Source organism: Sus scrofa, chromosome 16, assembly GCF_054392235.1.
Source record: "Sus scrofa isolate SSC_HxYL_T2T_F1_AM1 chromosome 16, Sscrofa_HxYL_maternal_Yorkshire_Landrace_v2.0, whole genome shotgun sequence".
Classification (NCBI taxonomy): Eukaryota; Metazoa; Chordata; class Mammalia; order Artiodactyla; family Suidae; genus Sus; species Sus scrofa.
This window is the reverse complement of record NC_139398.1, coordinates 17,262,280-17,278,538: the sequence shown is the minus strand read 5'-3', so window position 1 is coordinate 17,278,538 and position 16,259 is coordinate 17,262,280.

Sequence of the window (16,259 nt, the reverse complement as noted above, 5' to 3'; positions counted from 1 at the left end):
TTTTTTAGAGAAAAGCTTAGAATTGGGGCAAGCCACCCTAAGCATTTCCTCCCAGGAACAGAATGCAGGATCATTTGAAAAGTCTGTTGGATACCGACAGAGACCGGGATGCTGTGGGTAAAAATAGTGCACATGCAGGGCAGAGGCAGGCGGAGGAAAAGCGTGCTGGTTTCTGGTCGACTTGGTTAGGCAACAACCGTACTTTCCCAGATCTCCATTCTCTGCATGGTCTTTAGTTACACTTGGCCAAAGACGGGTTGATGCAAGCTTTAGAGGGAAGCAGGGAAACCTGGCCATGATGTATTGAAGGCTGCCATGATTCCCAAAGCCTTGCCACCATCCCCCTGTGTAGATCAGCATTGGTGGTGAACACACTTGGCCTCACAGATTTACTGGTTGGTGACTCCCCTCACCATGCATCTTCCTTCCTGGACTTTTAATTCCCTGCTTCTCCTATGACTATATAAGATCAAATTCCTATAGTTGAGTAACTTACGGTGTTTCTAGCTACCTGAATGAGCCCTGACTGACCCATGGGGACTAGATTCTCACTTTATTTCACCTTCAGGAATACTAATCCCACAGAACCTCCAAGGGAAAGCCCTTACTTAACACTGGGAAAAGGAGAACTTAGAATTTTGGTTCCTGTGGGGCATTCATTCATTCATTCATTCAACACAGACACAGAAAGCTCTCAGAATGAACCAAGAATTCTAGGCAGTGCAGATTCAATGAAACTCAAATCGACTTATCATACAATTCTTTATCTAAACAAGCTCTGTTTGAGAGTGAAAGGGATGCTGTGAACAAATGTAATAGAAACACAGACATAAACTGGGACAGTGCTAAATAAACTAAGATACAAGGATGAGAAGGGCTAAGAAGAAGGAGTCCACAGAGCTGGGATAACTCATCATAGGATGACTGACTTCCATCAGGAGTTCAAAGAAGGGTGCTGACTGCTTTGCTCTGCTGGGTCCTCTCTCCTCTTCCTCCCCCTCCTTCTCCTCCTCCCCCTTCTTCCCCTGCCTTCCTGCCTCTCCCTTCTCATCCCCTCTCTTTCAGGTGAACTTTATACAAACACTGACGGAAAAGGGGTCAGGTAGGATTGCCAAGGATGGAGGTAATTCACATGGGTGTTGGTATGCAGATAAAGCCTATATCAAAATGTTAAAGTTAGTTGTTGATGAGTTGAGGTGTGTCTAGGCTAGAAGCAGGTCCTTCTCTTCTAGCAGTAAATCTGGTGCAAATAAACAGATCCTGACCTGGGGCGGAGGGGGACCCCTTTTCATATATTCCATTTTCACCTTTATTCTTTTTATTTCAGGCCAGAGATTTTCATTTAAATGTAGACCTCACTCTTTGCTAGCTGTTGGACAAGTTACTTACTCCCTTTTATTCCCTTTTCTCATTAGTGTTTTCATCTGTAAAATGGTTACCATAGTGGCAATATATCTCGAAAGACGGTTTTGGAGATAAAATAAGACAAAGAATGTAAATGCTTAACTAGTGCTTGGCACACAATAAGCTTCATATAAATATTACATCTTTTTGTAATTGTATGATTTTTATTATTACTGGGTTATAAAACTCTTCGGTGAAACTCTTTCATACAGTTATGTCCCAAAGAAAGATAAATCATTGTTAAAATGCTTCTCTGTTTCCTTAATTTAATCCCTATGGATCTAAAACATGATTTTTTCAAAATGTCTAAAATATTACAAAAGTCAAGAAAATAAATTTCCTATATTTCTACATCTTAGAGATAAATGCTGTTAACACTTTATTTCCTTTCTATCTTTTGCTGTGAATTTTTACGTGGTTGTGTTAAAATTTACAGCATGTTGTAGATGCTGAAGTTTTTGAGTTTATTTTTCTTTACTTAAGAATCATACATGTTCATTATAGAAAAATTAGAATTGCTTACAGAATTCTTACTCAAAACATTGAAAGTTAATGTTGTGGGTGTATTTTCTTATAGCCTTTCTCTATGCTTTTAAAGAAACTGTGGCAGTCATACTGTGCACACTGATTTTAAGCACCAACAAGGGGTCATTCATAGATCCTATATGAAAAATTGGTAAAGAACTATTTAGTAACAGCTGATAACAATCCATGCAGATTTATTGGGTTTTCCTAATTAAAAATCTCCAATCGCTGCTGTCTTCAACATGAATTTTAAAGAGGCCCCAAAAAATATATACATGTAAGGATAACTTGATCTCCTTGCTGTACAGTGGGAAAAAATAAATTAAAAAAAAAATAAAAAAATAAAGAGGCCCCAAGTCATTATTCATGTAACTTGCAATGCCATTGGGCATTATATGGTCTATGCATCTTTAATTTTATAAATAAAGAAAACAAATGAAAATTTCAGTACTCCTACTTCAGTGTTCCAGACACTTCAGAGTTAAGCCATGGTTGGTAAAGGGAGCCACAAAATAAGACCAGTTTTTCTTCCAGGTGTCATCTTTCATGGCTATGGTAAATTATAAAAACAGAATGTTAGTAAATGGGTTAAACCCAAGGGAAGAATTCCAGGGTCAAGGTTCAACCCCAGAAGAACAGAGGCGTCTAGTAATGCATGAGCCTTCATGATTCTAGGTCTGGGATGAGTGCTAAGGAAAGGAAACCTTAAATCCTTTATGCCACTCTCAGCTGTCTATCAGGGATGAGGTAAAAAGAGAGACATGATCTGGGTTATTTTGGAGAAAACATTATAGTCTTGTGTTATTTACCTTATCTTAACATAAGTTATGTTAGGCTATGTAGAGTGTATACAAGTTAGCATGTCATTTTGATTCATCTCTCATTCCATTGAAACTGTTCAAAGTGCCAGGATCATTTTCTGAGCCACTGAATATTTGTCATTCTCTCGAGAAGCCTGACATGGTAAAATGTACAGGCTACATATTTCCCTCTGTACATGCGACTTGGTTGTCTTCTTAGAGATTGTCTTCTCGATGGTACTGAGAGTTGCAGGGGAGAAGATTCATTAACAAAGACAACTTCTATTCAACCAATTCCAGAGGCTGATCAAATTTTTCTTTACTTTCAAAATTCAAAACCTCTGCCAGGAGCTAAGTGTCTCTTATTATTGATTTTGTCCTGCAACATTGTAAGTCTTTTAAATGTGTATCCTCACATTTTAAAGCTCAAACTCAACAAAGTCTATGAACATGAAAGTGGTTTTCTCAAATATGCCTTTGATTATTGCATCTAGAGAGAGGGTTTCCCCAGGGTCTCTTCTGTTATCACTTCTTTTACTTTTCACATTGTCAGTTCTGCGTTTTCCTGTCTTAAGTAGAAAATTTAACCTTGAGATTATCTTGCTTACTCCCTTGTACTAATTCCCAGTCCCATTTGTCTGCTCTTCATGTCACTGTGCTGCCCCTTCTCCTCTGCCTACTTTCTCCTTTTAGCTTTTTCTTCCTTTTCATAATGATCCTATTTTCTAACCATCAATCGCTGATGCCAGATTTCCAATTTTTTCTTGCAGCTCTGATTGTAAAGGACTTTTCAAAGAACTTCTTGAAGTCTTTGGGATGATGTTCCTTTATCTAGCTGTTGTATTTGATGTTCACGCATCCTCCAGTGATCTGAGATATATTCAGACCCATTGTTAATTTACACAATAGATATATACTATTTTCTGGCTCTGTCAGTGAGGCTGCTGGTCAAGGCCTTGCTGATATTTTCTGTTGCCCACTTGGCTGCTTTGAAGTTCACAGGCCTCCCTTGTCCTGTGGTTTTCAGTTGGGTTCAGCCAATAGGAATCTTTAGCAGGAGACTAGAGGGAGGGAGGAGAGAGGGGTTGTGGTTTTTATTCCTCTGGCTCCTTCCTGAGGTTGCTGTCCTTTGACTGAAGATCACAGGTCCTCCTAAGTCACCCCTGTCACACAGCTCTCTCTGTTCAGATTCTGGTACCTGCTGCTCTTCCCTCTCTCGCCTTTTCAGGCCTCTGGGTAATGACAGCCCTCTTGTTTTTAAAACCCCAAGGTTCTCTACTATCAATTTGTTTCCCTTACTTTTATGAATAGTCCTTTCTAGAATGTGTCCATTATACCTTAATTTCATCAGCCACTTGGTGAAGCTAGGGTGCCTAGTTTGTTTGGTCAAACTAATTTAGATGTTGTTGTGAAGGCATTTTGTAGAGGTGATTACGCTTCCAACCAGTTGACTTTTACATTCAGATTCTCTGCCATAGAATGGGTGGGTCTGGTCTAATCAGTTGAAGGCACAAAGAACCAAAATCATGATTTCCTATAGAAGAAGAAATTCTGTTTCAATACTATAATATAGCTATCCTGCCTGACTTTTCAGCCTATTGGACTTCCCTACAGATTTCAGACTTGAAAGTCCCCAAAATCTTGTTGAGCCAGGTCCTTAAAATCAATCTTTCTCTCAAAAGATCTATCTATCTATCTGTCTATCTATCCATCCATCTAAGTATCTATATACCTGTCTATCATCTCTCTCATTTGTTCTTTTACTCCAAAGAACCCTGACTGATACATGTGCTCAAATTATCCTAATTTGAATGTGGTTATCTAGTTTCTGTGGCAACCTTGCCTGCTGGAATGTCATGATAGCTTCAGCTTGGGAGTGGTCCGAAGGGTGCAGAAAGTTTGTCCCTAAACTCTCATTCCTTCACTATTTCTCTCAGTAACTTATTTTGTGCTATGCTGGACCAGCTATTAATACCAGGCGTCAGAAAGGGGAGCTGTGCAGAGTTCCCATGGTTGTGCAGCAGAAACAAATCTGACTAGTAACCATGAGGTTGTGGGTTTGATCCCTGGCCTAGCTCAGTGGGTTAAGGATACAGTGTTGCCATGAGCTGTGGTGTAGGTCACAGATGTGGCTTGGATCCCACATTGCTGTTGCTTTGAAGTAGGCCGGCAGCTGTGGCTCCGATTAGACCCCTACCCTGGGAACCTCCATATGCTGCGGGTGCAGCCCTAAAAAGACCAAAAAAAGAAAAAAAGGAAAGGGGAGCTGTGGCTCCTGCCTTCACAGAGCTTTCAGACATCTGAGAAACCTAAAAACTGCAACAAATTAGAATGACTATGCTGGTGGGCTGAGAGATGCCATGGCGTATTTCCTTTGTCTTGGGCATTGGGAGGCTTCTGTGGGGAAGCTTCTCCAGGCTGAGAAGAAAGGTGTGGAGGGTCATTAGGGTGAATAGAAGGGGTAGTTGAATGATTTTCTGGAATCAAAACTGCCTTGTGAGCCTTTAGAGGTATGGTTGTGGGTAGTGGATCCCTCTACTGTATTTTTTTTTTTTTTTCTTTTCACAGCCTCACTTGCAGCATAGGAAAGTCCTTGGGCTAAGGGTCAAATCAGAGCCATAGCCACAGCAACACCGGATCTGAACTGCATCTGTGACCTATGCTGCAGCTTGCGGTAACACCAGATCCTTTACACACTAAGCAAGGCCAAGGATCGAACCTGCATCCTCATGGACACTATGTCGTATTCTTAACCCACTGAGCCACAGTGGGAACTCCCTACTGTATGTTTATAGGAATCTTCTCAGTGCTTCTCCCTGGCTCTCTGATATTTTAAAAGACAGATCATAGGGGCTGCTTCTGGGGCTTTTTCTGAGGCTGCATCCAGAGTGCTTCACTTGGGTCACCTCCCCTCCCAGAATAGTCTCCTCTAAGTCGCATGCTTCTTGCTTGGACTTTCCTGGATGTTTCATTTTCCAGTGAATTTAAGCATAGGGCTGCAACCACATTTTCTAAATCACATGTGGTGCTTCCGTTCGCATTTCCATGCGGATGAAGCACCATGGACCAATCTTACAATTGCTACCACCCTTATCATTCTGAGCCAGAAGCAGAGTGTGTGCACATTTCCACCAACTTTATAGTCATTGGAAATTTCCTCAAATTGGAAACATTTGCTCATCAGTTCTTTTCAGAGCTGGATGCATCATTATTAATTGATTGGTGCCTGGATGGATGGATGGAAGGAAGGATGGATCTTTAGCTGGAAAAATCAGAAAATGAGGCAAAATGTTAGAGGCAGCTGGAGGGGTTTCTTTAGGAACTGTTAGCCGGATGTCATTTTAAACATGAAGGCTTAACCCGTCCTGTGTGATAAGGGGATGAGAATCAGTTCCATCTGTCTAAGCTAAGTCTACCTACTAAGGCAGGCCCTTGATTGAGTCAAAGAAGGCTCTGTTGGACGCTCTTGATAATTGCTTCAATTCTTCACTTAGTGCATCTATTTTGTAGAAACGGTGTTCAAGGGGAGATGGGGAGGGTTGGCTTAATTGGGTGAGTTTGGTTTTATAAGCAGGCTGTTTTCATCTTGCTCTTCTTTAGAAATAATGAGGTTTGTAAGACGATTTTAACTGGATGTCTGAACATGTGACCCTTCTCACCTCTCTCTCCTCGTGATTTCATAAGCAGCTGATGTGGCTGTGGCAGTGTAGCCGAATAAACTTGCTCTTGGGGAGACATCTGTATCCAATATAGACTATCTCTGGCCTGTCTGTGTCCCTTCTCTGTGTGTAGCATGATGGAAGGCAGGCTCAGAGTTTTGGGTTCTTGCCCCCATAGGCTTCTCCATATCATGAAGTGAACAGCCACTTCCTCTCCAAGTCTCATAAATGCCATGGGGATTTTCATTTTCCATCCAGAAGAGGAGATTTTCTTTCTCCCTGTGATCTCAGAAGACCTTGCAGCTGGCACTTTGCAGAAAGTGAAGAAAAGGTCTTTGGGCCTCTGATTGTACCATCGGCTTCACAGTCCTAATTTGCAACACACTGTGAATCTCAGCTTTTCCTTTTGATTTTATAAATAAAAACAATAGACATCAAACAAGCCATCACTGGTACTCAAAGTTGAACAAGATTGGGCGATGCCTATACATATCAAGTTCATGTCTATATCTTCACTTTCTTTCTTGAATTTCCCCCCCCAAAATAACTTACAAAATAGTCTTAGAGAATACACTTTTGCTTATAAATTCTGATGTTATCAGAAATGAATCATAAATAGGTTAACATTTTAACTGGACTGTATCCCAGTTAGAATAAAGGAGTTTGCTTAACAGAGGGTATTTCACAAAGTTAATGGTCTGTAATGATTCTCAGTGTATGTTCCCCAAATCAGCAATAATGGCATTTCCTTGATATTTGCTAGAGATGCAAATTCTCAGGCCCTATCAGAGTCAGAAGATCCAGGGATGGGGCCCATCAACCTGTGTTTCTGTGTTTTCACAAGGCCCTCCCGGTGATTGTGAGTTAATCGAAAGTTCTTAATCCCCTGGTCCTTAAAGAGCGACCAGTGAAGTGGAATTGAAAATAAAATGAGGAGCTCCTCTTGTGGCTCAGTGGGTTAAGAACTCAACATAGTGTCCACGAGGATGCAGGTTTGATCCCTGGCCTCCCACAGTGGGTTAAGGTTCTGGCATTGCTGAAAGCTGCGGTGTAGGTCACAGATGTGGCTTGGATCCCCTGTTGCTGTGGGTGTGGTGTAGGCCTGCAGTTGCAGCTTCTATTCAACGCTTAGCCTGGGAACTTCTGTATGCCACAGGTGTGGCAGTAAAAGAAAAAAAACCACAAAAACAAAAGAAAAGAAAATTAGTGTTTCTACAATGTGTTTATTTAGGTATTGATAAAGTAACTTTGGGGCTGGGCTACTGTTTCTGCGAGGAGTCACTTGAGTGATCTTCTGATTCACCTGTATTAATTTAATTAATCCTCACAACAGCCCCACATGGTAAATGCTTTTAACCTTTTTTTTTTTTTGCTTTTTAGGGCCTCACTCTTAGCATACATAAGTTTCCAGGCTAGGGGTTGAATTGGAGCTGTAGCCGCTGGCCTACACCACATCCATATCATCGCTGGCTCCTTAACCCACTGAGTGAGGCCAGGGAGTGAACCAGAAACCTCATGGATACTAGTCAGGATCGTTAATGCTGAGCCATGGAGGGAAACCCCGATGCTTTTAGTCTCACTTTCAGGATGAGGAGACCTAGTACCTTGCTTGGTCATCAGTGGAGGCCCAACCCTACTCGTGAAATCTGGGGCTTAGAAATGGTCACCTCTTCCTAAATTTGCAGGGATCTGGAGAGGGGGCTGGAGATTTTTCACAAGAAGCCCAGGGACTCTCGAGGTGGAGTGTCTGAAGTTGGACCTTCTCCCAGAAGTACAAAGTTAAGGAAGCATCTCGGGAAAAACAGGATCGAGCTTAATATGGCAAAGACCTCGTGCTCTCCTGTGACATAAGCATCTTTGTCTGTCCTGAGAATCACACTCAGGTAGAGCATAGAATTGGGTAGGTGAGTCCACATCTCAGTGTTACAGCTCACTCTGATGGAATACTCTTTGTATTTTACTCCTAATGAAATACTTTTCCTAAATTTCCATTTCCAAGTCCAGTGTTACTGGTGCTAGAAAGTTCTGCATCCCTGTGGCATGAAAATAAAGCTCCCGGTGGACTGGATTTCCTGGGGATTGTTTGAAATGTGCAGACTAAACCTACTTGTGCATGTTCAGAGGTGTCTGTTTACATTCTTTAGGGCTTACTTTTCTTCTGCTCTGACTGTGATAAAAACCTGTGTAAGACAGTAATCTTCCATTTAGCCTGAATAAAAGCAGATGGAATTGTTCAAATCTTAAAATTTCTCCTGGATTATCACTATGAGGTAACATGGCATTGTTTTCAGTATCACTGGTAAGAGAATTTTATTATATTATTTTGTGTACCTATGATTTTAGCAAAAAATTAATCATGAACAATTCAATGTTGGAAAAGTGTGATCTAATGAAGATTCACTCTTTTTTTTTCTTTTAAAAAATTTATTTTTATTTTTATTTTTTAGGGCTGCACCCATGGCATATGGAAATTCCCAGGGTAGGGGGTCCAATCAGACCTGCAACTTCCAGCTTATGTCACAGCCACAGCAATGCCCAATCCGAGCTGCACCTGCAACCTACACTGTAACTTGTGGCAACGCCAGATCCTTAACCCACCGAGCAAGTCCGGGGATCGAACCTGCATCCTCATGGATAGTAATCAAGTTCTTAACCCACTGAGCCACTACAGGAACTCCTGAAGATTTGCTCTTTGCTTCCTTATATTCATTTATAACCACCATTGGAATCCAAGACATGAATGCTCTCCCAGGCCTTTCAAGGACAGGTGAACAGAACCCAGTGACTTATCTCCTCCATAAGCCCTGGTCCATTTTTGGTCACCTCTTCCACATCTGGGTGTGGTCTCCTCTGATCACCTGCTATCACAGCTGGAGCTGCTCCAGTACCCAGTGCTGCTAGCTAAGCACAGCCCCTCATGTGGCTGGTGGGCCACCTCTGTCCTCACTGGTAAATGTGGCCAGAGCTGTCACCATGGTTAGAAGCTGTCAGGGTTACCTAGACCTCTCAGTCACTGCCACTTCTCTTTCTCCTGGGCTTCTCTGTCGCCACCATGCCACTGCTGTCTTCCACAGATGGAACAGGAAAGTACCTGAAGTACAGTATTCCAGGACTGAAAATAGCACAGTGCTTGGTGCCCAGTATTCCCATTCTCCACCATAAAGCTCCCAATAACTTTACCTTCCTTGAGTAGAAAAGTGCTATGTTACCAAATTCAAGACAATTTTGTAGTGTCATAAACTAAATCCCAAAAGGATGTGCTAACTCTTTTTTTTTTTTTTCTCGTGGCTTTTTTTAGGGCCACACCCGTGGCATGTGGAAGTTCCAGGCTGGGGGTTGAATCAGAGCCACAGCTGCTGGCCTGCACCACAGCCACAGCAATGCCGGATCCTTAACCCTCTGAGCAAGGCCAGGGATAGAACCCACATCCTATGGATCCTTGTCAGGATCATTTACCATTTAGCCACGATGGGAACTCCCTATATTAACTCTTAAGTTTTCAAAACTGCACCATGTCTGGCTAATTGCTGACACAGTAGGTGAAGAATTACCATCCACCAAAGCATACATTTAAGCAGCAAAGCTCCTTCTTGAGTCATAAACATGTTAAAATTAAATTTAACTATTTTTTTAAAAGGAGTACCATCTTGATATTGAGATACAGAACCTAGATTGTTTTAGAATTGGAAAGAAAATTGAAAAAATACACACACAGAGTTTTCTAGTCTAATTCTTTTCCTTTGTAGAAGGCTCTCTGGAAAGCCAAAAGCATTATATTTTTAGGATCTTTTTGGGGAATAGGCTACACTGATGCCAGTTTGTATCTTATTAATGAGGTTATTCATCAAGGACTTAATCGTGGTAAGAAATAAATCACATTTGAAGAAATAAGCAAACCCTAACTACTTTTGAATTAAAGTCAGTGGTCTGGAGTTCAGGCATGGCCCCTGAAGGTGACTGTAGTGATTTTACATAATTAAGAAGCCAGAAATCTGTGAAAATAAAAGAGAAATGATCAGGGTCTTCCTGGTGACAACCCTGGACAGCGTGGTGGAGCAAAGCATGAAAAGATACAAGACCTTTTTGCTTTTGCACCCTGAAGACATTTTTGTAAGTGCTAACAAGTTTCTTACTACTTATACTTTCATAGGGCTTCCAAGTTTACCAAGCACTTTTATCTATCATCTCTTACCCTGTATCCTAGGGCAAAACTCCCATGTGAGAGTTGATGCCATTGAAAAAAATATTATATGATCTGCTCAGGGTCATATAGCTAACATAGAGCTGGTACTTTTAAACCAAGACAAGGAGCCGAGTCATCTCAAGACCAGGGAGCCACTGCTTCTCTGTTCCAATAAAATGATGAAAGAAGCAGTTACAGAAAGCAGCCAGTCATGGTCTAGGGAATGAGTGATGATGACAATGATGACATTTTCAAAGCCATCATTCATACTTCCTGATCCATCCATCCAAGAAATGGTAGCTGACGAACTACACTTATGAGTCCTTCACACCATCCATTAATGCATCAAGTGCATACATGCCCGGCACCTATATACTTGAGTCAGCGGTTAAACATCCTACTTTCTTCATTGAAAGGCTTGCATCTTTCATGGATAGATTCAACTTATATCCTGAGGAAAACTATCACGATGTACATTTAGCAGAGATCAGAAGAAAATGGAGACAGGTCCTCATTTCTCAAGGTTGACCACTGGGATAACAGAGTGAAAACATTTGGGATATGGAGTTCCTGTTGTGGCGCAGTGGTTAACGAATCCGACTAGGAACCATGAGGTTGCGGGTTCGGTCCCTGCCCTTGCTCAGTGGGTTAACCATCCGGCGTTGCCGTGAGCTGTGGTGTAGGTTGCAGACGCGGCTCGGATCCCGCGTTGCTGTGGCTCTGGCGTAGGCCGGTGGCTACAGCTCCGATTAGACCCCTAGCCTGGGAACCTCCATATGCCGCGGGAGCAGCCCAAGAAATAGCAACAACAACGAAAAAAGACAATAAATAAATAAATAAATTATTCCAACAGTTTAAAAAAAAAAAAAAAACATTTGGGATAGCACCACATTCTGAAGATGATAATAGAAGCTGTGTGTCATCAGCACCACCATGCATAAGTATTTATATCCCCTTTCTGCAAAGGAAATACTATAGTTTTTTAAAAAGGAAGTGGGAAAAAAAGGGAAATATCTGTGTGTCTTTTAGTTTATCTTCGGGGAACAACTTTTCCTGGTTCTGAATTTCCACCCATTACCACTTCCCAACCCCTCCCCACAGTCCTCCCCTTTATTAGATCATAAGATCAAATTGGATGCTGGAAATGTTATCCATACATGATGTCAGCAAACCTTTACTACCTCTAGCATCCTCTGGGCCAAGATGTGCTCTTCTGTTTCTCCTGGGGAAGGGAGGATGAGTCAATGAGATTGCAACATAAATATTGACCTATTGGCACCACATTTCAGGGTCTCTCACTCAGACCCCAGGAGAAGGTCATACACCCCTTACCATCTGTAGGTTTAGAAAAGCAACTTAACACCTGCAGGGAGTAAAGCAAGTTCAAAAGATGAACAAAAGATGACAAATAACGAGCTTGCGCCGAAAAGGACCAAGCCAGTGGTGGTACTTCAGGAATGATGGAGAAGTACAGCCTTGCAGGAAATTGTCTTCCCTTCGATCCCCCTCCCTGTTACTGGCAATACCTTACCCCAGCAGAGTTAGGAGGAATGGGCTGTAGATCAGGCTGACAATGCTTGAGATGCTTCTGTATGTTTACTATGGAGGTAACCAAGATTCGTAAGCAGGACTTCTGCCATTCTTCCCTTTTACTCAGCCTCTACATAATTTTATCTCTTCAAACCAAATTGTGGCCAATTATAACTTGACCCTGATTATGAGCATGTTGAAGATTTCATTTTTGACTCCTTTGTGGGAGGGTGTAATAGTGTATTCGTTTGCTTGGGCTGCCTTAACAAAGTTCTGCAGACTGTGTGGCTCACACAACAGGAGTTTATTTTCTCAGTTCTGGAGATTGGAAATTCGAGAGCAAGGTCTTCACAGGGCTGTTTCTTCTGAGAAACAACTTAATGAACTGATTTTAATTTCCTTACCTCTGTAAAGATCCTATCACAAAATACGGTCACATTCTGAGTTACATTCTGGGGGTCAGGACTTTAACGTATGATTTTGCAGACACACTTTAGGGCATAACATAGTATTCAAGCTGATTCACGGGAGGGACATAGCTGAATCATCTCCTGCTGGCTCCGTGATTTTCAGAAAAGGATGTCTATAAAAGACAGTCTCTTTCTCAAGATATCAAAAAGATCAGCTAAGAGTCTTTAATGTTCAGTTGTGCCACTAAAACTGAGTGACAGTCTTATGCATATAGAACTTAGCTTTGCAGCTTGAGTGAAAAATCATTTGCTCTGGAGCTGTCTTGTGTGCAATGGGTTAAGGACCCGGTGTTGGCACTGCAGTGGTTTGAGTCACTGCTGTAGCACAGGTTCAATCCCTGGCCAAGGGCTTCTGCATGCTGCAGGCATGGCCAAATATATATAACATTTGCTCTTTGCTGAAGCCGTCATAATTTACTATTTGTTTAGAATATAAATCCTGCATTTTAAAAAAGGATTGGAGAAAACTTTTATTTAAAGCAGATTTTTGTTTTTTTAATGAAAAAGGAGACAAAGAGTAATCATATAAAATTTAGAGAAGAAATAGATATTACTAATTACCTGGAAAGAGCTATAGATTACAGTTCAGCTTTAATTATTTTCAAGATTTCCTGGAAACGAGGGAAGATAGAGAAATATACTGAGATAGGTTATCTGCATGGACTGTTAAAAGAGAGTAGGCAAGTTTGTCTGGAGGGTATATTTTTTTCCTGGAAATCAACCCAGGGAGAAATTTATTGCCTGAGACATTTTGCAGAGACCTAAGTGAATTAAGTGTCAAATATTGAATAAAGGATAGTGGATCAAAAAATAGACAATGTCTTCAAACAGGTTTAATGAAAATAGTAATTTTTTGGATTAGTATTTATGCATTTATTTTTAAAGGATATATATATATATATATTTTATTAAAATGTAGTTCTTTTACAATGTTTGCCAGTTTCTGTTATACAGCAAAGTGACCCAATCACACACAGTGCTATATGCTATACAGTACACCCTGTGCAATACAGTAGGATCCCATTGCCCATCTATTCCACATGTAACAGTTTGCATCCACCAACCCCAAACTCCCCATCCATGCCACTCCCTTTCCACCCACCTACCCCACCCTGGCAACCAAAAGTCTGCTCTCCTTGGCAGTGATCTGTTTCAGCTCTGTAGACAGGACCATTTGTACCATATTTTAGATTCCACAAATAAGTGATATCATATGGTATTTGTCTTTCTCTTTCTGTCTTACTTCACTTGGTATGAAAATCTCATGTTGCTGCAATGACATTATTTTGTCCTTTTTATGGCTGAGCAGTATTCCATTGTATATATGTACTACATATTTTTAATCCATTCATCTGTCAATGGACATTTAGGTTGTTTCCATGTCTTGGCTTTTGTGAATAGTGCTGCAATAAACTTAGGGATGCATGTATATTTTTGAGAGAATATTTTGTCCAGAAAAATGCCCAGAAGTGGATTGCTGGATCATATTATGCTAGTTCTTTTTTTTTAATTTTTTTTTTTTGTCTTTTTCGTCTTTTTTTTTTTTTTTTTTTTTTTTTTTAGGACCGCACCCACAGCATGTGGAGATTCCCAGGCTAGGGGTCAAATTGGAGCTGTTGCCACTGGCCTATGCCACAGCCACAGCAACACCAGATCCAAGCCGCGTCTGCAACCCACACCACAGCTCATGGCAACACCAGATCCTTAACCCACTGAACGAGGCCACGGAACGAACCTGCAACCTCATATTTCCTAGTCAGATTCGTTTCCACTGCACCACAATGGGAACTCCCATATGCTAGTTCTATAGGTAGTTTTCTAAGGTACCTCCGTACTGTTTTCCATAGTGGTTGAACCAATTTACATTCCCACAAACAGTGAAGGAGGGTACCCTTTCTCTACACCCTCTCCAGCATTTGTTATTTATTGACTTGTTAATTATGGCCATTCTGACCATTGTGAGGTGGTATCTCTTTGTAGTTTTGATTTGCATTTCTCTAATAATTAGTGATGTTGAGCATTTTTTCATGTGCCTGTTGCCATTTGTATGTCTCTGGAGAAATGTCTATTTAGGTCTTCTGTCCCTTTTTTGTTGTTGTTGAGTTGTATGAGTTGTTTGTATATTTTGGAGATTAGGTCCTTGTCTGTTGCGTTGTTTGCAAAGATTTTCTCCCATTCTGTGGGTTGTTTTGAAAATAACTATTTATAGTGAAAACTGTCTTACAGCTAACTTTAGTGTTAAAAGGGGGAATATTTGACATAATTCATATCTTTGGGGAAATAAATCCTTAGAAAACTCCTTTCTCCTTGGAGTGAAAATTAGTGGGAGAAGGAAATCTCATGATACATTATCTTAATATACATTAATGTATATATTAATATGCATTAATGATTCTTTGGACAGGCAATGGCTTGTCCAGAAATGACCTGGGCTTAGGAGCTGGCAAAACAAAGATTTTTCAAAAGAAAATACAGAGTTTTTTTTTCATTTAATTTCTTTCCTTTTCCCCTCTTCTTGCCCCCTCCTTTTTCTTCTCTCCTTCTTCCTCCTCTTTCTTTTGCTTCTCTTCCTTCTCTCTCCCTTCTCTTCCTTTGATTCTCTTGGCTCCTGAGGGAAAGGAAGGAATCAGAAGAGGTGATCTATGACTGAATCAGAGCTGAATGGCTCTGAAGAATGGGATGCTGTGTATTTGACAGAGCCAGCCTTCCAGGTAGCCCCCTTGCAATGATCCCTGCCTCCTGTAATTCATGGCTCTTGTATTTCTCTCCCAAATATATCAGAGTCAGTCGGTGTGACCAGTAAGATAGAGCAGACCTGATGGCATGTCATTCCAAGACAAGGTCCTTAAAGGCATTTGGCTTCCTGCTTGCTATCTCTTATCCTCATTCTTGGCTCACTCTGGGAGGAACCAGCTGCCACATCATGAACAGCCCCATACAGAGTCCTGTGTAGCAGAGATTCCTGCCAGTAGCCATTGAGTGAGGTTGGAAGTGGGGTTTCTAGGCTGTCAAGCCAGGGGTGATATCTTAACTGAAAGACCCTGAGCAGAATCAGCCAATGAACTGCACCCAAAAGCCCGTGGACTACAGAACTTGTGATACTGTTGTAACACAGTTCTGGGACCCACAGAAACTGTGAGATAATAAATATTTATTGCTTTAAATTGCCAAATTTGGGGGTAATTTCTAATCTATAATAGGAAACTCATAACAGCATTCAATTGCAAAGAGTTTGCATTGCTATGACAGTCTTCTGCTGAAATGCCATCTCCTCAGTGAAGGTTTTTCTAACCAGCCTGTTTAAAATAACACCCCAGCTTCCTGGGCATACACTGTCCCCTTAGTCTATTTTAGTTTTCTTTGTATTCCTTATCACTACCAGATATTACATGATGTCTTAATTTGTTCAATTTTTTTTGTGTCTCTTTAAGCAAAGTAAGTTTCACAAGGATAGAGAATTGTCAGTTCTTTTCATATTTTTGGTAACTAAGAAAGTGTTGAACACATAGTTGATGCTCAGTAAGTAGTGGTTGAATAAGCTAAATGATTGACAGGCTTTTATAATTGTTGGCTCATGATGACTGAATTTTAGGGAGAGCAGTGCAACCAGGAGAAGCCACTCAAGAGATGGCCAGAGGGGACCTGAGCACAGCATCAGCCAGAGGCAAGGGAGCTTGGCAGATGGAGG